Source organism: Colobus angolensis, unplaced genomic scaffold, assembly GCF_000951035.1.
Source record: "Colobus angolensis palliatus isolate OR3802 unplaced genomic scaffold, Cang.pa_1.0 Scaffold27, whole genome shotgun sequence".
Taxonomy (NCBI): domain Eukaryota; kingdom Metazoa; phylum Chordata; class Mammalia; order Primates; family Cercopithecidae; genus Colobus; species Colobus angolensis.
In genome coordinates this window covers 14,122,914-14,145,286 of record NW_012115932.1, presented here as the reverse complement: position 1 = coordinate 14,145,286, position 22,373 = coordinate 14,122,914, and the positions used below count along the sequence as shown (strand labels likewise).

The window sequence follows — 22,373 nt, the reverse complement described above, 5'->3', positions numbered from 1 at the left end:
AAAGCTGAACAGCAAAGGATCGAATGCTGAGGATTTCCCACTCAAACCAAAGCCAAGGGGTGAGAAATGGCAAACAATAGCAAGTCAGTCTCTGGAAGTACTGAGGAAAGTCCATAGGAATGAACCCATCAAAGAAACTTGAACATTAGGAAGAAAAATTGGGTTGGTGTAGCCCCTAATTTAGCCAAGCAACTCCAGCAAAGCTCTAACCCACTTCATCCTGACTCTTAGGGAAGGAAGGCTCAAATCCCAGCTCCTCCATCTGGTAGCTGTTGTGATCTATGGCAGTGTTTGAATCTCACTGAACTCTAGTCTCTAGCAGACAAAATGGGAAAGATCACACCTACTAAAATGGCTATTATGAGAAAGAAGTGAGATAAACACCCTCTCCACTGCTGCATGCTTACTGCATGTAACACAACGTCGCACTTAAGCTCATTACGTCAAGTCATCGCCATTGTCGTTGCCATCAGGATGTGTAGAAGCCCCCACATGCAAGAGAAACTAAGTTAATGATAAGTGTAATGATGCCATTTATGGCATCTCTATCATTTCTATTACAGGAGATGTGCCCACCTCGTAGTCCTGGGGTAGGTGGAAGCTTCTCTGAATCACTTTATCAATCATCTCGGGAAGCCTGCCCTGAACAATTCTGTGACACAAGACTCATCCTGTAAAACATACATAGGCTTTCTTGTCCTTATTCTCTAACCCTTGAACATATTAAGCAGCTTGAAATGAAAATGGATTGTCCTTGTTTTGCAAGTAGATTTGAAGATTTTTCTTCCATATCTATTACCTCTCATACAGTGCTTGCCCAAGTACTGGGCACGTTAATATCTGATAAACAAATTTTGTAAAAAATAAGTTTACTGTGTTTTCCCATTCCAAAAGCAATTTAGGCTAGTTACAATGAGCTTGGAACCTATAGGCAGGCAGGAAGAAGAAATAAGCTCTGAAGGGCGGTGGGCAATGCTAAGTTGTTCAAGAGTCTTTGGAAAGCAAAATGCAAATCCCAACCTGCAAACTATATGACTGGAGGGGTGGCTGCTTTCTTTGCAAAACCCCAGCAAGCTGGAACGTATGACTTATTTGGTTTTCAACTACATCTTGCTCAGCTCAGCATCCCCTGGGCCTAGCAGAGCACCTGGCAGAAAGGAGATGTTTGGTCTGAGCACAGTATCGCTAACCTCCCCAGCTCAGGGTGAGTCCAGACATGTTGGGAGCAGGGGAGCTTCTGGTTGCCGTAAGAATCTGAATGTGACACTAGCAATTCATGAGCAAGAGCTCACTATGTGAGGGGCAGTCCTACACACCCAAATGCCACAAATGCTGCCCATGGAGAAATACCACGGCTAGTGAAAGTGGCAGTAAAAGGAAACCAGTTGCCCAGGTGCAGAGACTCACGAGACTCACGCCTGTAATCCCAGCACTTTGGGAGGCTGAGGTGGGTAGATCATGAGTTCAAGAGATCGTGACCATCCTGGCCAATATTGTGAAACACCATCTCTACTGAAAATACAAAAGTTAGTCGGGCGTGGTGGCATGTGCCTGTAATCCCAGCTACTCAGGAGGCTGAGGCAGGAGAATTGCTTGAACCCGGGAGGCGGAAGTTGCAGTGAGCCAAGATCACACCACTGCACTCTGACCTAGAGACAAAGTGAGACTCCATCTCAAAAAAAAAAGAAAAGAAAGAAACCAGTAGAAAGCAATGTGCTTGATAGTAAAACAGAGTTCCATGTGTCTGAATGCACAGGGTGAGGCTGGAAGATCTCACAACCCCAAAAGTTAATAGTGGTAACCCTCTGGGCAATGGAATTAGGAGAGCTTCAGAGTCATTTTTTTTTCACTTGGCAAATCTCTATTGTAATTATTTTTCCTGCAAAGATGTTTTGTGATGCATGTGATGTGATAAATAAGAAAATAAAGATTGTATTTACCTTCAGATTTTTTTTCCCCTAGAGATAGGTATTATTTGTAAAGACAGTTGAAATATTGAAGGAAGAAATGACTGAATGGAGCGTTTAATGATTAATGGAGTAATGGATCAACTGAGGGAAACCCTTTTTAGGGGCAGCAGCATCCTCACCCTGTTCCTCATGCTTGAGCTCCCTGGGATCTGGAGGGACATAAAGAGTCCTTTATCTTTCTCCAGGTCCCACTAAGTCTCCTAGTTTCTGCAGGTGGCTTGTTAGTCACAGAGGCACAGGTGAAATGGAGAAGGCCGCTTATCAGCCTGGGCTGGTGCAGATGCTATCACTGAGGTCCAGAGCCACACAAGAGCCTCAGCCTGACCTGTGTTTCTCTCCTGTTCCCCCTAAGATCCCCCCACGGCCATCTGATAAGATGCATTTAGCTGTGTAGTTTGCATGGTCCTGACAATTTTCATTCAAAACATATGCAAATACTGAGGGCAGGTTGCTGAGGACAGAGGTTGTGGTGAAATGCTTCTAAACTTTTAACCAAATGATTCTATTAACCCCAAGCAGAGGAGCCTTTGATTTAGGCCTCAATTTGCATCAAAAGGACAGTTAGGCCTCTGTTCATTTCTACCTCCATCTGGCGGCTTATCTCCTCTCTGGGAAAGTGGAATTAGCAACGTGACATAGTGACTTTCCCAGAAGCACTGGGCTCGTTGGCTCCTGGCGAGGTGGCCACTGAAGCCCTCTTCACTCACCAGCTAGGCCCTGTGTGAGATGGAGCCTGGGCAGGCTCCGGGCAGGTTCTCAAGCCACAGGCCAGTGGTCAGAGCCAGCACTTGCCAGAAGCAGTGGCAGGGTCAGCTGGGCAGGCAAGGCATTAGCAAAAACTGCTGCACAAATCCAGCTGATGAATGAACGCTCTGAAAACAGCACCTTTGGAGTGGTAATCGGATAATTTACCAAGGGAAGCGGCTGATCTCCAGGAAGGCCATGGGGAATTCTGCAGAGGCATTTCCTGCTTCCTCACCCAGGCCTGGTGGACTCAGGCTACCTTCTTCTAATCCCAGACAGAACATCTGTTCAGACCAGTGGTCCTGGTGGCAACTGCCTAATGGGCACACAACTTGTGCAGTCACATGGGGAACTGTGTTTACAAGAACCTTGTCCCTAGTTTAATGCTCTGCTGTTGCTGTCTTGAAATTCCTAAATTTTTTTTTTAAGGGACTCCAGATTTTTAGTTTGCACTGGGCCCCATGGACTATATAGCCAGTCCTGAACCTGGGTTACAGCATGGCACTGACGCGATCCTCCGCAGTCCTGGGGAAGGCTGAAGTAGCTGCTGTGCCTGAATTTGGCATTCAAGGCCTTTTCCAGCTTAGTTTTCTGACTGCCTTTCCAGTTATCCCCACATCCCACACTCTCGGGAACATGTGGCTTTCCGACAAAGATTCTGCCCTGCTCCGCCCTGCCTTTGTGCTTCTTATTCCCTGTGCCTGATTGACCTGTCCCTCTTATCTCCATGCAGACCCTCTCTCAGCTTTCATGACTGCAGAGGAGAATCTTTCTTTCTGAAGATTTTTTTGGCCTCCTGCAGGCAGGGTTAGTGGCTCCATCTTCTTGACACCTCCGGTTGGAGCTCTTAGAGAATTCCAGAATGATCATACATCTGTCTCCAAAGAGTCTTATTAAAAGTATTTAACAACTGGTATGGCAGAAGCACCAATCAGAGCCAACGGAAGGAGGCCAGGCACAGCCCCGGAGCAGGGTCCCTGCTGGATTTGGGGAATCAGGGTGCCCTCGGGGCCCAGAGTAGCAGCTGTATACCAATCATTAAGGAGTACTGCAACTTTGAAAAGCAGGTACCACTCTCCGGGTGTGGCCAGGCTGACCAGGTGGAGAGCACCCCCCTCCACCGTGACCCTCAGCAGGGGTCGTGTGTGGTTCCTCTCTCTATCCTGGTGTCTAAGACAGGGCTTGGCCAGAGTCAGTGCTCAGAAAAGGAGGATGGATGGACTGGGGAAAGTCTATGGTAATGGGTTTCTTCCTGGCATCCTTCACGAAGGGAGGGAATGATGAGACTGTTTGGGAAATCTGGAGACATTCATCTCTCCAGTTTTCCCCAAGGGCCCTTCTCAGCTAATGAACCCAGTGTATTGCCTGCAGTGGCTGGGAAAAAACAAAAGGAAAAGGAAGCAGTTCCAGGCACAGGCATCCACACAAGACACATAAACACATGTTCACACGCAAGCATGCCCAGTACGCATGCGAACTTGTATGTACATGCCATTCAAACCCACCACACACTGCACATGCCACATACTCCCCCAATACACCCTCATGCCTCCTAAAGCCAGGAGCAACCCACAGGAGCCAGCGTGTGAGCCAGGTGGGCATCCATGCTGGGTTAGGAGAATGGCCAGGGGGTGGGGCTGCATGGGCGCTCTAGAGGGAGAAGGGCCCTGGTGCTGGGAGGATTTGGAGAGGAAGAGAGGAGGGAGGCCGAGGGCACAAAGGAGACAATGGGGCAGCGAGGCCTCATCTGGCTGGGGCAGAGAATGGGTCTTACAAGGCCAGGGAGAAAGAAAGTACAGACAGGTAGGTTCTCATAGCGGGAGGGAGGAGGAAACTCATGTGGAGAACCTTCTGCGTGCCAGGCATACACTAGAGATACTACAGGTATCATCCCTGCTAATTCTTATACCTACCCTGTGAGGCAGATGTACCTCCCTTACTGAAAGGCGGATGATCCTCTTGTTTCACAAATCAGGCTCAGACCGATGAAGTGACCTGCCCAGGGCTCCATAGCTAGGGAATGGAGCCCAGGTGCAGACCCAGGTCTGCAGGATACCAAATCCCCTGTTATGTCCCCCTTGCTGTCCATCTGGTAAAAAGGTGTGTCTTTTAGCCTTTATTCCCACCCTGCACTGGGCCACACTTCTTGTCTTCCTAAAGGATGCACCTGAGCAGCCCAACCTCCCTTTTTACATTTCCATGAACTCTAGCTGGGAAAGCGTGGGCACTCAATGCAGGGTATCAGATCGAGGCCAGCTCCAGGCTTCTCAGCCTCAGCACTACTGACACTTGCAGCCAGACCATTCTTCATTATGAGGAGCTGCCCTGTGCCTTGCAAGATGTTTAGCATCTGTCTTAGTCCATTCGGCTGCAGTACAAACACCCCATATAGCTGGTGGCTTCTAAACAACAGAAATGTATTTCTCCCAGTTCTGGAGGATAGAGGTCTGAGATCAGGGTGCCAGCAGGGTGAGGTTCCCAAGAGTACCCTCTTCAGGGTTGCAAACTATTGACTTCTCTTTGTATCCATATACGGTGGAGAGAGAAAGAGAACACTCTGGCCCCTTCTTATAAGGGCACTAGTGGCAATTATGAGGGCTCCCCTTCACGACCTAATCACCTCCCAAAGGCCCCACCTCCTAATACCATCACATCAGGGGGTAGGATTTCAACATAGGAATTTTGGGGTGACACAAGCATTCAGTCCCTAGCAACAGCATCCCTGGCTTCTGCCCACTAGATGCAAGCAGTACCTTCCCTTTATAAACACCCAATTGTGACAACCCAAAATGTCTTTAGACATTGCCAAATGTCCTCTGGAGGGAAATTCACTCTCAGTTGAGAACTGCCGGGCTGGATAGATAGCTGGTTGGGAGGACACGGAGGGGATTTCCAAGTCTTTGTCTCCTTCTACAAAGATTTGTCAGCTCTCACGTAAGCACCTGTCCTTCTGGCCTAGGTGCTGAGGAGTCAGGCCGAGTGGCAGGGGCTGGACAACATGACCTCTGGAGGGCCTTCTGCATGGGCCCAGCGGATCTGGCAGGGGGCCAGTCCCGCCCTCCCCCAGGGGTGACTGGGGTCCCATAAAGACACTTTGTCCAACAGCTCCCTTCCGCCAGTATCCCCAGGACGTGCAGACCCAAGGGCCAATTATAAAAATGAAAAATCCAGGTCTCAGCCTCAAATGAGTAGTTTCCTTTGGCACTTTGATTCTCATGTAATAAGTGCCTAGTCACCAAGGAATCCCAGGAATGTGGCCTTGATAATGAAAAAAGGCGCCTGGCCTGGAGGGGCCCGCTCACTGGACTGGCAGGCAGGCCTGAGCAGGTAGCCTCCAAATCTCAAGCAGCAATTCCCCTGCTGGGCAGGGACACTTGCTGAAATTGGCTGTCCCCACTTGGCCCTGGGACTGTTTCCACATCCCTGTTTCCAGCTACCTGGCTGCAGCACCCGCCTCCTGAAGAAAGCAAGAATTCCTATGAATGTCTGGCTCCATATCAGGAAAAACAAAACATAATCCAGCCTCCAACCTAACATTTTTTGATTGTTTACTCTTTCATTTAATATCCCAACAATGATACTATTATTATTCCCATTTCACAGACAAAATAGTTGAGGCACAGAGAGGTTAAGTCACTTGCACAAAGGCTCAAAGCTGGAAAGTAGAGTTGCTGAGATCTGAACCTGGGCAGCTATCTTTGGAGTTGGTGCTCTTAAGAATTGCATTTCTGGGATTACAGGCTTGAGCCGCTGAGGCGGGTGGATCACCTGAAGTCAGGAGTTGGAAACCAGCCTGACCAGCACGGCGAAACCCTGTCTCTACTAAAAATACAAAAATTAGCCAGGCATGGTGGCAGGTGCCTGTAATCCCAGCTACTTGGGAGGCCGAGGCAGGAGAATCACTTGAACCCGGGAGGCAGAGGTTGCAGTGAGCTGAGACTGTGCCATTGTACTCCAGCCTGGGCCATAGAGCGAGACACCATCTTAAAAAAACAAAACTGCACTTCTACTGCAAAGTGACCAGGGTATTTGGGCCCTCAGGGCTAAAACCTTACTATATCCTGTAAAAAACAAGGATCTTGGAAAAATTGAGGAGAAGAAGTGCTACTTGTCTGGCCTGGTCAGGGAAGCCCACCTTCTTTGGGGCTCCTCCTGAGGCCCTGAATCTTTTGTTTTGCTACAAAACAGCATGTCCCAATTTCAGGATGCTAATCCCCAGAAATCAGTAGAATGAGGTTGTTTAGGGCACCAGCTTGAGTCCCAAGGGACTAGGGATTCAAGACCACCTCTGCTAACCAATGTGTGCCATCAGGCAAGTGACTGAACACATCAGCGTCCTCATCTGTAAAGTGGAGGGGACAATACCGACTTCATAGCATCGTGACACTTAATGAGAGAGTGAACATAAAGCCTGTCGTCCAGGGGCTCTGCAGACCTCTTGACTACTATTTTGGTGAATGATGTGGGGGAATCACCTAATGCCCTTGGAAGTGAGATGCCACCGCGTCACCTAGGGCAGGTTGCCAAACTTCTCTGGGACTCAGTTGGCTCACCCGTAATATAGAGGCAAGAAGGAGATCCCATTTCAGGGCCCAGGGTTGGAAGTGGAATATGCAGGGAGCGTCAGGGGTGATAATGGCAAGTACAAAGGCTCAGAGGTGAAAACAGCATTGGCTGGCTCAGGATTCCAGGCAGTTCAGGATACTCAGAGAGGGACGGCAGGTGGGCCGTAGCTGAGACTACAAGATGGGCAGGCTCCAATTTTGAGGCTGAAATCCTCTCCTGGCTTCTGAAGCCCAGGGATGTTGGAGGAAAAAGAAGTTCCGACACCAGCTGAAATGATTGTTGACTGTGCCCTTTTGTTCCCAGCACCCCTGGGGCTTAGAGCTGGGTTCTCAGAGGACTGAAGGTTAGCAGAGGGAAGGAAACAGCTTGGCTGGACTGGGAGGAAGATAATTCGAGGGTGCAAGGCCCCAGGGCAGCACCTCCTCCTCCTCCCCTGTACTCTGGTCCCTTCTCACACACACACACACACACCATTATGTGGCACTCACAGTGGGCTGATTGTGAGCGCCAAGGACCCAGTGCAGGGGCCGGGCTGGAGCAAAATTCTACTAATAATAGCCACTCTTCATTAAGGGCTTGTTGCACACCAGCTGCGAGGCTAAGGACTTTCCCAGCTTTATCTCATTTAATCCTTACCAGGCTCTGCAAGGTATGGATGATGCTCCCTCTTTCATGAGGAACTAAGGTTCAGAGAGGCTGAGCACTCTGCTCAAGGTCACACAGCTGCCAAGCAGCAAACCAGGATCCAGCCACGGGTGATCCGATCCCAAGGCCTTCACAAATGTGCTCTCTGTAGCTCTTTCAGACGGCTGTTCCCCTTAAACAGGTGATGGAAGTAGGGTGGAAACCCCAAAATCTCCTTTTCAAGCTCCCTTAAGAGTTGATCCCTCTTCAAGTCCAGTTAGTTCAACATTTAAATGAGTGATTTCTGTAAACACTGTTTTTTACATTCAATACTCCAAGATATGTCACCTATCTGAAGATGCACCATTGGTTTAATGATGCCTTTCAGAGAGGAAATATAAAGGAAGAGCACATTAGTGTAATGGACTCGGATTTCTCCCACTTTACATCATGGGAACATGAGCATCTTAGAGCGGAGGAAATGTCGGGTCAGACTCTGTGTTAAACACCAGTGACAAAATACGAAGAATAAGACTCATGGGCAAATTCACGCTGTAGCTCTTCTTTCAAGTAGCCGATACATTTGGTATCTACTTTTTATTAAAATGTCATTTACATAGAGTGTCATCCACACATATCAACTGAGTTATTTCATATCTCTACACCCACATAGCCACCCACCATCTCTTCAATGAATATTTATTAAGCACTATTTTTCAAAGGCCAGAAATACAATTGGGAGCATCATTGGCAAGGTCTCCTCCCTCAATGCAGTGGAAAGTGCAGGGAAGCAGAAAGATCAAGTACGCAAAGACTTCCACAAAATTATTGCAATTGTGCTGGTATCATGAGAAAACCAAGTGGTGCGCAGAGATCAAGAAGAAAGGAGCTTCCATTTTAAATAGGGTGGTCAGGGAGAGTCTGTCTTGTGCAGGAAGCTGGAACCTGAAAAATCAAAGTGTGGTGTCCCCAGGGAAAAATATCCCAGGCAGAAAGAACAGAAAGTGTGAAGTTGCTGAGAAGGCAGAGCGCTGGCATTGGAGAAGACTCATGTAACTGGTGGACATGGGCAATGGTGAGAGGCACCTAGAGAGATGGGCACTGGCCAAGTCAGCCGAACATGTAGGGGCATTGGGATTTGCTCCTCTGCTGGGTGTGTGCTATAGAGGCATTGGTGTTATGGGCAGGAGAACAGAGAAGACTTCATGAGGTGGTCACTTCCCACTGCCAGGTAGGGTGGACATGGGAAGGGCATTCCAGGGAGGGCACTGTGTGTCCGAGGGCACAATGGTAGGAAGCAATGATGCTTGTTCAAGTGCCTCCCCAGCGCCCTGTGTGGCTAGAACCTAGAGGAAAAGGGTACACAGAGGGGAGCCGGGCGGGCAGTGTGAACAGTGACGCAGAAGAGGCACCCACAGACCTGTCCCTGGTGGGCACGAAGGGTGTTCAGATATTATCCAGAAAGCAATGCTTCAGAAAGATCCTCCATGCAGTATGTAAAGCGAATTGGAGACATCACAGACGTGGCCCTAGAGGCACCAGGAGATCTCTGAAAACTGCGGTGGGCGGGTCTCCTGTGAGCATCACAATGTGTGCAAAGAGTCCCATAGCACCTGTGCCTGTTCCTGCTGCCCTATTTGAGGAAAGGTGCTGTGTTTCATTTTGAGATCCACGGTGCCTGGACATAGCAGGTGCCCAGGAATAACTGAATGAGTGGATTCCCATCTCACATGTGCTCTTACCATCCCCTCTCCCGAGTCCATCCCCAGACACAGTATCTCCTCCCTGAAAGCACTCAACACCCCAGATGCCCAGCCCACCCCCACCTCACCCAGGTGTACACAAAACCCTTACTGGTCACAGCGTTTAGACACACTTCTGCTCAAATCTTGGCTGTGTTGCGTACTTGGAAGGTAGTGAACCTCTCTGAAGCTCAATTTCCCTATTCTCTTAAGCGGGGGTAATAATAGTGCGAACTCACAGGGTTGTGGAGAAGATTCAACAAGTGAATGCAGACTTCCTGGCCACAGCAAGCTCTTGTTAGGAAAGTAAGATGGCAGGGGGAGCTGTAGACCTTCCCCGTCAAGTCCTGGCCTCCACTGCCACCCATAACAGAACAGAATCCACCGGAAAGGCAGAAGCACAGGCTGTGGACATTGGTATATGATATCTCTGTCTCCTTTGTCTAGTACTACAGGCTGGCGATTTTCCCAAAACTGGTATTAATCTGTAAATCAATCCAAGTGATATAATAAGAATGGGACTATCTATATACCCCCAGAAGCCAGGACTCAATCAAATGCTTCTATTTTTGAAAGAAGCACTCTAAGCAACTTTTCTTAGGACTATATTAAGACTAACAGGCTAGTCACTCCTCACCATCACCTCCTGCAAGTCCTTGAAAGCCTCCCTGGCCTGAAGTGAGTGATCCAAGATGTGTGGGTCTTCCTTGAGCCAGTAGGGGGGCCCAGGGCTAAGCTTCAGTCACCAGGGATCCAGTGCTGGGAGAGAAGGTGGATCCTCATGTGACTTCTGCGTACAAGTCACATGAAGTGTCAAATGATGGACTGGTGCTAAAACCCTCAAGGCTGGACCCCCAGCTCATCCAAATACATGTGCACATTACAGAGAGAGACATTTAAGAGTCCTTTGGGATGAGAGAGGCAGGGTTTAAATACCAACCTTGCCCCTTATTTGCCACCTGATTTTGGAATATCAGTTGGGATTAAGGTAATGTGCAAATTAAAAGAGGTACCAAATAATAGTGACTAAATAAGATGGACATTAATGTCTGACGGGCAACAGTCCATGACCGATATGGCAGTCCTTAGTTCCAGGAACCCGGGCTCTGCCCTGCATAGATCTTTCCAAAGATCTTGCACCTCACAGAGCAAGATAGCTACTGAAACTCCAGCCCTTATGCTCACATTCTAGCAGGCAGAAAGAAGTAAGGAACAAGAAAGGGGAAATCTTCCCCTCTTAGCTCCTTTTAAGGACACTTCCTGGAACTGTATACATCATAGCAACCCAAATCCCCTTGGCCAACCTTAATCATATGACCAAATGTGGATGCAAGGGAGCTTAGGAAAGGTCATTATTCTAGTTGGCCATGTGTCCAGGTAAGAATCAGAGAGTCTAGACCTAAGGAACAGGGAAGGTCATGTATTGAGGGACAACTGGTAGCTCTGCCACCATGGGGAAAAATCACATCCTTTCTGATCTCTGCTTTTCTAATCTGTAAAATGGGATGAATAATAGTATTCATAGGGTCATTATAAGAAGTAACTGAGATTCTGTAATGTACCAAGGACACTGTCTGGACTATGGTGAGCATGCATTATCTTTCAAGAGATACTCACATTCTTGTGACTCATGACTCTCACCTTTGATCTGCAATAAGAACCAGTAGAATTGCTGTTTCAAAACTCATCTCAGGCTGATTTAATGTTGTGTTATCTTAATGGCAATACCTGGTTTGCAAGGGAGACAGGGAGGGAACTCATAGGGACCACTGCGGGGTTGCCATTGTCCTTCTTTTACAGATCAGCACAGTGAGGCGCACAAATGTAAAAGACAGATGCAAGGTTACCTAGTTAAGAGAAAAAGCTAGACTTTGAGCCTGGTCTTCTCTTAAGCCTGGGCACCTAACACTGCATTATACTGTCACTCTTCTGTGAATACCATGGGCAAGGATTCTTGTGCCCAGGAGATTCCAATGGGAAAGGCTTTTCTTGGAAGGCATGTTTCATGCTGCAGGAACTTTTATAGCCAACCCCGTGGGCCCTCGCAGGATGCTGCCCAAACACCCCCCACCTGCAGATGAGCTCGGGTGCCACATTCAATATTCTCTGGGGAAGCCTGCAGCCCCTAGGCCATGGTGGGAGGCTGCGCCTCCCAGTGGGATGGGGGTCTTCTGGTGGTCAGCAGCCACCATGCTTCTTGGCACACAGTGCTGCAGTGCAGGTTTACTCCAGTCTCAGCCTGAGTTTGTGTGGGTAATTGCTCAGCACTATTCTTAAGGTGTGACATCACAGGGCCTTACTTTTTCACAATTGCTATCTGTGGGTGCTGGTGCTGTGGCTGAAGTTCCGGGTTGGCTGAGATACCCAGAAGGAACCACAGTTGCTCAGGGGCCTTCCACCTACAGGAGCCAAGGAAGCCAAGCCAAGGAGCTCTGCCAAGCCTGGCACCAACTCTGTCCACGAGGAGGGTTTGGTGAGCTCTGGACATTCATGCGCCATGAGACCTCAGGCCGAATGCAGAGGGTGTGGGACCAGACTTTCTTTGCAGTTGTGACCTGGGAAGCTCTCAAAGACCTGCAGGACAGTGGGTTAGAGGGACTGTAGGGTTATGGAAAGAAAGGTCTGCTTCTGAGAGTCCTTCCTTGGGCTTTTGTCCTCAACTATCTCCTGGTGGCTCAGCCTGACTGAAGAATAAGGTGCCAGGATGGGGAGGGAAGAGGAGTCCGAGGAAATTGGGGAAAGCTGAGGCTGAAGCATCCACCAGGATACCATTGTGTGTGTGTGTGTGTGTGTGTGTGTGTGTGTGTGTGTGTGTGTGTGTGTATGTGTATGAGACAGAGAGGTACTTAGGCAGAATTTGATGCTGCAGCCTCGGGACAGGGAGACATCTTCTATATGCTATGATGTACACCCACAGTCCCTGGCTTCTAGAGCTGGTCATGCTTCTGAACTGTGGGACAATTTCTATTCAAAGCCAACTTTGGTCTGGGTTTACCTACTCCTTCTGTGCCCCCCATCCCACCTCCTTTCTGTGCCCTGCAACCACTCTGGCCAGCACTCATCAATATGTCTTCTCTGACCTGATTAAACTGCAAACTCCTTGAAGGCAGAGGCCATGTCTTATACCTGAGTCCACTGCATTAGTGCAGCACCTTGCATGTAGCAGTAGCGGCTCAATGATGGCAAAAGAATAAATTCTCATCTGGAGGCTGTTCCAGTGTCATGTATATCTCTCTTCACCCTCATCCTGTGGACCCTCTGGCAGACCATATACCCTTGTAGGACAGGGGTGCTGACAATCTTTGGTAGAAAGCAGGCCTGGGGCAGAATGGTGGTTCTGACATTTACATGCAACTGTTTACAAAAAAAAAAGTTGTGATTGACTGATAGTGTCATTCACTTATTTTTTTTTTCTTCACTTGCCCATTCATTGAATTTTCACGGGGTACCTCTGTACCCAGGCTCAGGGGCTGGTGCTGGGTTCACACAACAGAGAACAGGCTATGATCGCTGCTTGGAATGAATTCAACATCGGAAAATGACCACACAGCACATCTCAAGGGCAGCGCCTTCAGGCTATGAGAGGAGCAGGGCAGGGACACCTAACACAACAGGGAGAGGAGCATGTGGCTTCTTGCTGGACATGGCAGCTGAGCTGAGCCTGGACGATGTGTGAGAATCATCCAGGACACACCCGGGGAGCAGTATGAGGCTGGCAGGGAGAAGACAACATGGGAAAGGGGTCTGTTCAGTCCTGTCAGGGCAGCCCTGGAGTCTAGTGTATGACAGGGCAGAGACGTTCCAGTAGAACAATTCTTTGGCGCTCTGGCTGGGAATTGGGTATTTTTCCTCCATGACTTTTGAGCATCCAGGCTCCCTGCTCATCTGGTTCTTGCCATAAATAGTTCACCTTGTACCAGGTTGAAATGAGGCCTCCCTCCTCAATTGCCCCCATTCCTCCCCTCTTTCCTCCTGGTTGGCACATACCTCCTTCAGGGAGCCTGAGCCAAGTAGGGAGGGGACTGAGGGAGGCAGGAAGGATGGTGTGGACAACCACAGCAACCTGGTTGCTAGGCTCTCCTCGTCCACAGAAATCCATGCCTGTCAAATGCAAGCTTAGGTGCTCTGTCTTGCTGTTCCCATCTGTAAAATGGGGGTTAGATAACGATACTTCAATTAAATGCATTCTAACACCTATTTATTGAGCTCCTTTTATGTGCTAGGTACTAGGTTAGTTTTTGGGGGGACAGAAGTGAACACAGACATAGTTTCTACCCCACCGAGGTCTCAGTTTATCTTCTAGCTCACTGCTTGGTCAAATCCTATCATCTTTCAGCTTAAATGTTTCTTCCTCAAAGGGGCTTCCTGACCTCTGATCTACAGTAGAGCCTTGCTTCTCTCTGGTAGTGCTCCTTCTTCCCATTAGAGTTTGTAGTTATATCTTGATTTTGGTTGAATATCCTTACAATCCTGTCTCCTTCAGTAGGCCATGTCCCATGGGACATTGGCTTAATATTTCATTTCTTGAGCTTGGCACATAACTGATCAAGCTAAAACATACTTGTTGAAAAAAATGAAAGAATTGGGGAAGACAGATGTTAAATATGTGATTTTGAGTGGGAGGAATGTTCTCTCTGCAAAAGAAACTTCCCTCGGGCTGCTTCCCTTTAGGATCTCCTGAGGTTATGTTCTTACCAGTGGTGTTGCTAGCTTCTTCTTTAGGGCAGGGACTATGTCTTACGGGACCCAGCAAAATGTCTAGAAGAGTCAGTATTCAGAATACTAACTGAATGCCACCATGTGCCAGACACCATGTTAGGCCCTTTCTGATACATTCTCTCTTTTAGTTTTCAGTAAATGGTCCCTTGCACAGTTGAGATACTGAAGGTTTTCCATAACTGGCACTCCCTAGAAGTTTGTAGTTGATGAAATCACTAGGGTTGATCTAGTCTCGAGATTATAAAAGGCTTGGTTGGCAAAGCCTGAATCCTGTCCTCTTGTTCTCCTTCCCCGACTGCATGAGCTTCAACACTCTCTCCACCTTCTCTACCAACTACCAGTCCCTGGGCTCCATCCAGACTCCCAGCTATGGTGCCCGGCTGGTGAGCAGTGCAGCCAGCATCTATGCAGGTGCTGGGGGCTCAGGCTCCCGGATATCTATGTCCACCAACTTCCAGAGTGGCTTGAGGTCTGGGGACCCGGTTGCGGGGATGGCCAGGGGTCTGGTGAGAATGGGAGGCATCCACAGTGAGAAGGAGACCATGCAAAGCCTGAACAACCACCTGGCCTCCTACCTGGACAGAGTGAGGAGCCGGAAGACCGAGAACCGGAAGCTGGAGAACAAAATCCGGGAGCATCTGGAGAAGGGACCCCAGGTCCCATTACTGGGGCCATTACTTCAAGACATCGAGGACCCGAGGGCTCAGATCTTCGCAAATACCGTGCACAATGCCTGCATCATTCTGCAGATCGACAATGCCTGTCTTGCTGCTGATGACTTTAGAGTCAAGTATGAGACAGGGCTGATCATGTGCCAGTCTGTGGAGAGCGACATCCGTGGGCTCCACTAGGTCACTGATGACACCAATGTCACTGGGCTGCAGCTGGAGACAGAGATCAAGGCTCTCAAGGAGGAGCTGCTCTTCATGAAGAAGAACCACAAAGAGGAATTAAAAGGACTACAAGCCCAGATTGCCAGCTGTGGGTTGACCGCGGAGGTGGATGTCCCCAAATCTCAGAACCTTGCCAAGATCATGGCAGACACTGGGCCCAGTACAAGGAGCTGGCTCAGAAGAACCAAGAGGAGCTGGACAAGTACTGGTCTCAGCAGATCGAAGAGAGCACCACAGTGGTCACCATGCAGTCCGCCGAGGTTGAAGTTGCTGAGGTGACACTCAACAGAGCAGAGACATACACTCCAGTCTTTGGAGATCGACCTGGACTCTATGAGAGATCTGAAGGCCAGCTTGGAGAACAGCCTGAGGGAGGTGGAGGCCCGCTACACCCTACAGATGGAGAAGCTCAGTGGGATCCTGCTGCACCTGGAGTCAGAGCTGGCAGAGACCCGGGCAGAGGGGCAACTTTAGGCCCAGGAGTACCAGGCCCTGCTGAACATCAAGGTCAAACTGGAGGCTGAGATGGCCACTTACCGCCGCCTGCTGGAAGATGGTGAGGAATTCAGTCTTGATGACGCCCTGGACAGCAGCAACTCCATCTAAACCACCCAAAAGACCACCACCCACCAGATAGTGGATGGCAAAGTGATGTCTGAGACCAGTGACTCCGAAGTTCTGAGACATTAAGCCAGGAGAAGCAGGGTCCACTTTGGGGAGCAGGAGGCCAATAAAAATTTCAGAGAGCAAAAATAAATAAATAAATGAAAGGCCTGCATTTCATGGGCCAGCATCCTTTTTTGTGTGCATCAACTAATTTGAGCACTATGCTGAGAAAGATTCTGTGGCTGTAGTGGGCTGGAGGTGACCCCCAAGACATATGTCCATGCTCTAACCCTTGAAGCCTGTGAATGGGACCTTATTTGAGTTTAAGAATTGAAAAATGTGAAAACTCACATTTGCAGATGTAACTAAGTTAAAAATCTTGAAATGCGCTTATCTGGGTTACCTAGGTAGGCCCTAAAATCAATGACAAACGTCCTTTTAGGAAACAGAAAAGAAGAAGACTTGGACACAGGGAAGGGGAGAAGGCCATGTGACGACAGAGACAGAGATGGGAGTTGTCAGCCACGAGCCAGAATTCCATGAGCCACCAGAAGCTGGAAGAGGCCAGGAACAACTCCCCCAGAGCCTTCGGAGGGAGCTTGGCTCTGTTGACACCTTGGTTTTAGACATCTGGCCTTCAGAACTATGACAGAATAAACTTTTGTGTTTCAAGCCACTCAGTTTGTGGCAATTTGTTAAGGCAGATGTAGGAAACTAATCCAGTGGCCTCTCAGCTTGGTGGGAAGCAGAGCCCTGGTAGATTCTATGCCTGTGTGGGCATAGCACATGGCAGGGCATGTTCTGAGGATCAGATGCCTTTGACTTGGATTGACCAGGTTTTCTGGCAGGGGCTTCCTCTGTGTAAACAGACACCAGATCACTCCATCACCGAGTGATTCAGCATTAAATGGTGCATAGATGGAGCAGGATAGAGTTCCTTTGTGGGAGTGGGAGTGGCGGTGTGGGGAGCAGTGGCAGCACCAGTAGCTTTGTCATCACTGGCTGAATAATAATGAAAGGGGAAAACATTTGGGAAACTTGGGGAAAGTAAAGACAGTGGCTGGTCATCTTTTTCATCCCCCGGCCTGCTGCCTATAGGTAGGACCACTGTGAATTGTGAATCATCCAGGAAGATGGCGGGGAAGTCATGCTGGCAAGGGGTTCTTCTTCTGTTGGAGTCGCCCATTCCAAGGTTTAACAACCCTTCCCATCAGGGCTCCCCCATCACATTTGAGCCATTCACTGGCCCATTTGAACCTTGGTTTTCCTGCCCAATCTACAGCCAAATATCAACCAAATCCCATCCATCATGTAACAAAAGGGAGACCAGGGTGGAGACAAGCAGCCCAGGACGCTAACTCACATCCTTTCTTGCTGTGTGATTTTGGAGAACTTCCTATCACTGATCCTTAGTTTTCTCATCTGCAAAATGGGAAGAAATTAACAATGCCTACTCCAAGAAGTTGCTTTGAGGATTCAACTAGATCACAGGTATAAACAAGGCCAGTTCATACATTTAATAACTGTGCAAAATGTTCAATTTAAAAGCAAATCTTTGAGATGAACAAAATAAAGCAAGCAAAATTAGCTGTCCCATTGAATTCCAGACCCTTTAGCCTTTCCTCATGGGTTTTCTTTAGTAATCACTATTTATTGAGTACTGACTGTGTGCCAGACACCTTCCATGTCATCTCATTCAGTCCTCGCAACAGCCCAGTGAAGTCGGTACTATTGTTATACCCACTTAACAGGTGAGGAAACTGAGGAGAGTGACTTGCCTAAGGCAAAGTATTAAATGGAAGATCCATCTCTTAGCTATCACATGACTGAGTCTCCGCACAGAACACTCCTCTCCTAGTGCTCCTTTGCTGTCTTGGTTTGGAAAGTGGACCCCAGTGAATCCCCTAAGAACACAGACTCTTTGAGAAAAGGGAACACAATCCTGTGTTCTTACACCCAAGCACTGGTGTGAGAGTCTCATGCAGGATAAGATTTCTCATGCAGAAATCATGAATAAGTGAGTCAATAAATTGATAAATAATGGAGAGTTTTTAGAAGACAACTTTATACTAAGATGAGGGACATTGACACTATCGTCTACCTTCCTGTATGACACTGTGTCTGACAGCTCTTTCCTCTGTAAAATGGGGACAATAATATGCCCTCTGCCCTGTCATGGAGACTGGCAAGGGACTGTTCAGCTTGAATACAGCCATATGACGTGGTTTTTGCCCAAGTCTGTATCTCCATCAGTGACTGGGTCAAGGGACTGTTCAACTTGAACACAGCCAGATGACGTGGCTTTTGCCCAAGTCTATATCTGCATCAGTGACCAGCATAGAGTACGTATTCCAAGGTTATTTGCTGAATGAGTAAATGATTCAGAACATTTTTCCTCCAGCCATTTCTAAGTTATTAAAAGCTGCCAACCCAACTTTCCATTGGATACACAATGAAGAGGTGGAGTTGTCCTGGTTTGGAGCAGGCTTCTCCCCCATCCTATAGGAATTAGCTGAAAACTGTGGTTTGGTTAGGGCTGGCCCTTCAGTTGGAGCCATATTTATACATTCACTTGCTGGAGCCTAGAGAGGGTTAAACCTTGGGCAGCATGGCCTGAGTGTTCTCCAACCCTGCCTTGCCCCATTACCTTGCCTCCAGCTGAGATTAGGCCATTAGTTTACTCATAAACAGGTGGCACACTTCACCTGTGTGTCTGGAGATAAGGGCCACTTTGAAGCTGTAGCTCTGAAAGCAACACTCTGCACCCCCAGGCCTACCCACCGCTTTGGTCTCAGCAGTCTGGGAGGTTGTTCTTTGCAGGCAGCTCTGCCCTGTCCTTTGGAAACCTCTGTGCTTGTATCAAGACCCAGAATGGCCACAGAGACAGAAATGGAATCCATGAGATGGCCCACGGGCTAAGGATGGTTTTCACGTTTTTAAATGACTGAAAAAAAAGAACATTTTTGACATGTGAAAATTATGTGAAAGTCAAGTTTCAGGTCCATAAATAAAATTCTACTGGAATAAGCAAGGCTCATTCATTTACATATGGTTTATGTATGTAAATGATACATACATAAATGTATGAGTAGGTCTCATCGCTTAGCACGGCTTCTTAGTGCACAGAAAATCCCAATGATGCCACACCTATCAGCTGTCAGTGTGAAAGACATTTTCAGACACAAAATATGGTAAATCCATTGCAGATCAGCACTAACAGATAAATGTTTACAATTGACTGTGATGTGACGAAATACTAATTTTGAAATCCAATTAAATGAAATATTATTTCCCCCCCCAAATAATTCCATCTTCTCATTAGCAAACCTGTATTTCAAGAAAATGGACTCGGTTGTTATTATTTTTTTATTTTCATCAGTAAGAATTTTGTGGTCTTTTCTCTCTTGCATCTTCACAATATCCTAGATTTTGCCTCTTGGTCTACAAAGCCTAAAATGTTTACAGAAAAAGTTTGCTGGCCTCTGACCTAGGCCATTGAATTATGTCAGAAATTGCATTATTTTAGTCTCCCAACTCCATGTCCTCAATGATCCTATATCCATGGAGAGGCTAGAAATCCTTTAAAGACCACGATCAAAATTTTTGGATTTCCTGCCTCATCACTTAGGAAACCATGAAAAATTAACAGGAAGACCCATTCACATGCATTTCTTGTCCTGGTTTCCTGGTCCACTCATCTCCCTTCCTGGCATAACCAGTTCCCCCTTGATACTCTCAGAGAAGTCTCTGTGACCTATCTAGGGCTCATTAATTTTCCTCTCCTCTGCTCTAACTTCCCATAGGAGAAATTTAATTAATCCTGGTCCCTTGATGGATCAACTGATACCAAACCAATGGAAAATTAACTCCCTTTTCCAAATATTTATCAAGCATGGTGCTAGGGGCCAAATCAGTGAGAGATCCTACTTGGCGTACACCCCAAACCCCAACAGCAGGATGGCTTGGGGGAACTGGACTGGAATCAGGAATCTTGAGCCTAGGTTGAGCTTGAACTCCACACTTCCTGTCTGTGTGACCTTCTTAAGTGGCTTGATCTTTCAGCCTGCACTTCCTCATCTGCAAAAGACAAAGCTCAGGCGGAGTTACCTCCAGGCTAGCTTGAAGATTTATTTTAAACTGGGTAAGTTGGCAATGAGGCACTCATCAGCAGGAAAGGCACTGAGGGTTGCCAATGGCGTCCTCCCTACCAAGCACTGAAACCCAGTCTTGTAGATTTTCCCATCACCAGTCTGGGACAAAATGTCTTTTTAAGCCTTTGCAGCCACCATCCCCCCTCCTTCCTGCTGGCCCCTCAACCACATGCCCCCAAGGAGTTCTGGAGCAGGACTTACCTCCCACAGCCCTGGGCTCAGCCAAGCCCAATTTCTTCATCCAGGATCAATTATTTTTTTCTCCTTACCTTAAAGAATAATAATGAATCATACTGCCAACCCCATAGTCCTTTCTATTATTCTCTCTGTCTGACTTTGGATTTCCTCTTGGGTTGTGTAATTTGGCCTTTACAATATCCTTTCCATGCTAACAAAAACGAAGCACTTGGGAGGAGGTGTTAGAGGAACGTTTGGTCTCCAAAGCCAGGAGTTTGGTGATTTCTTGCCTCCTACTCAGCCACTTCAGTCACCAAATCCTGCTGCCCTTTTCTCTCTAAATTTCTCAATTCCACCCCCCTCCTTCAAAGGCCCTTAGCCATTGTCTAGGTTGATTGAACTAGCATCTGTCTCTGAGTTTCTTGGGACTCCAGTTTCTTCCCTGCTCCTCTCAGCAGTCACAGGGATCTTTCTTAGTGCAGGTCTGGTCATATGTTTCTTCCCTACTGCTTAAATCCTTCACAGCCCCCAACTACCTAAAGAATAAAATCTAAGTTTCTCACATTTTGGTAGCTTACAGTTGAATCTCACATGGTTCGTCCAAAGGAGTACTCTCTAAAACTGAATGGGATGTTTTTAGTAGGGACACATGCTCAGTTGGCCCTGAATCTGAGTTTAGGGTCCCTATAGATTGTTACTCTGCTCACCTCTTGAAATGGACATTTGTCATGTGTTTGCCAGCCATTCAAGCCCCATTTTCTTTTCTTTTCTTTTTTTTTTTTGGTAAGAATTCCATGTGAATTTTAAAAAGAGTCAGGGCTCAGGTACCACCTCTCCTTATCCAGGCAGAGTGAAGGTGTAGGACCTCCACCAAATCAATTGGACATTGCCCCTTGGGCTTTGAGTCTTGAGGGCAACATGCAGGCACAGGTAGAGAAATTTCTGCTGAAGGAGTGACAAGGAGTCAACACTGGGGTTCTAACCATAGTGTCCCAGTGGTGTGATGCAAAGTGTAATTCCTGCACCTGGTCTTCCTTGGCCCTCACTTTTTTCTGAACACTGTTTTATAGCCTTACCTTTGAACCCACGAAACTGAAGATCTTTCCCTTCTGTCATTTTCCACTTACGGTTATCTAGAGTGACTTTCTGTTGTTGCAAATAGATGCTGCCATCTCTGTCTCCTCTGTTCCTTAAGCTCAAAGCTCTGACCATCCTTCTTTGCATCGCTATAGACTTCTACCTACTGTTGATGGTGGGAGAGCAGCCAGTCCCATCATAGAAATGTTTTGTTACACAAGTCAATTAAATTCTCTTGGGTGGAAGTTTCTATCATTTGCTACCAAGAGTCCTGAACTAATACAGTCATTAAATAATAACTGTTATTAAATTTAGCAAACATCTGCTGAGTACCTACTATGATTTAGGCTCAAGGAGAGGCCAACACTGAACCTCATTGGCCATAAGTAATTTGCTCACCCTGGAGCTGTTTCCCAAGGGAGAAGTCAGGGTGCTGTTACCAGAAGGAGGAGGTGGGCTCTAGACGCTGAGCAGACAAACAAAACAGTATCAAATGCATGTTATCATCATTGTTGTTTTGTTAATTTTGAAATGAAGAAAATTGCTTTCATCCGGAGATAAGGAACCCTGGAGTGGTAGCAGATAGAAGCCAAGCTGTGGACGAGTTTTAGGCATGTGCCTTCCCCAGGGGAGGTTAATTCCAAATTCTCGGTGCTGGGAAGAGGGGACATGCTTGGTCATTCACCGTGAGGTCTGCCATCAACCGACTTTCTGCTCACGTCTACTTGGATTGCCCCACTGTAGGAATATGATCAGGGAGATTTGGGGAAAGAGAACATAGAATTGCTTTTAATATCCAGTTCCTTATACACCTTCCCACACTCCATTTATTCACTGATAGATTCAGGTCGCTCTCAAGGCTGAAATGCAGAGTTAAACACCTTGCCCTGTCTGGCCAAGTGGCTTTTATCAAGCCTTCCCTGTGTCCCTGTGCCTGTTTTCTCATCTGTAACATGGGGGAAGAGTTTGAACTGCACTACTGACCTTGCAAGATTGTGTGAAGATCGAACCTGTGATTTCAGTTTTGAACACACTGGTAAGAGCCTCATAGAAACATCAGCCAAAGTGATATCTAAGGATAAATGTACTCCTGTCTCTACCTGA

At 47.6% G+C, this 22,373-nt stretch overlaps 1 pseudogene; it reads left to right on the top strand.

Annotated features, from left to right (window-relative positions):
- The first annotated feature begins 14,664 nt into the window (after positions 1-14,664).
- Positions 14,665-15,948, top strand: LOC105515827 (annotated as a pseudogene).
- The last annotated feature ends 6,425 nt before the right edge of the window (positions 15,949-22,373 follow it).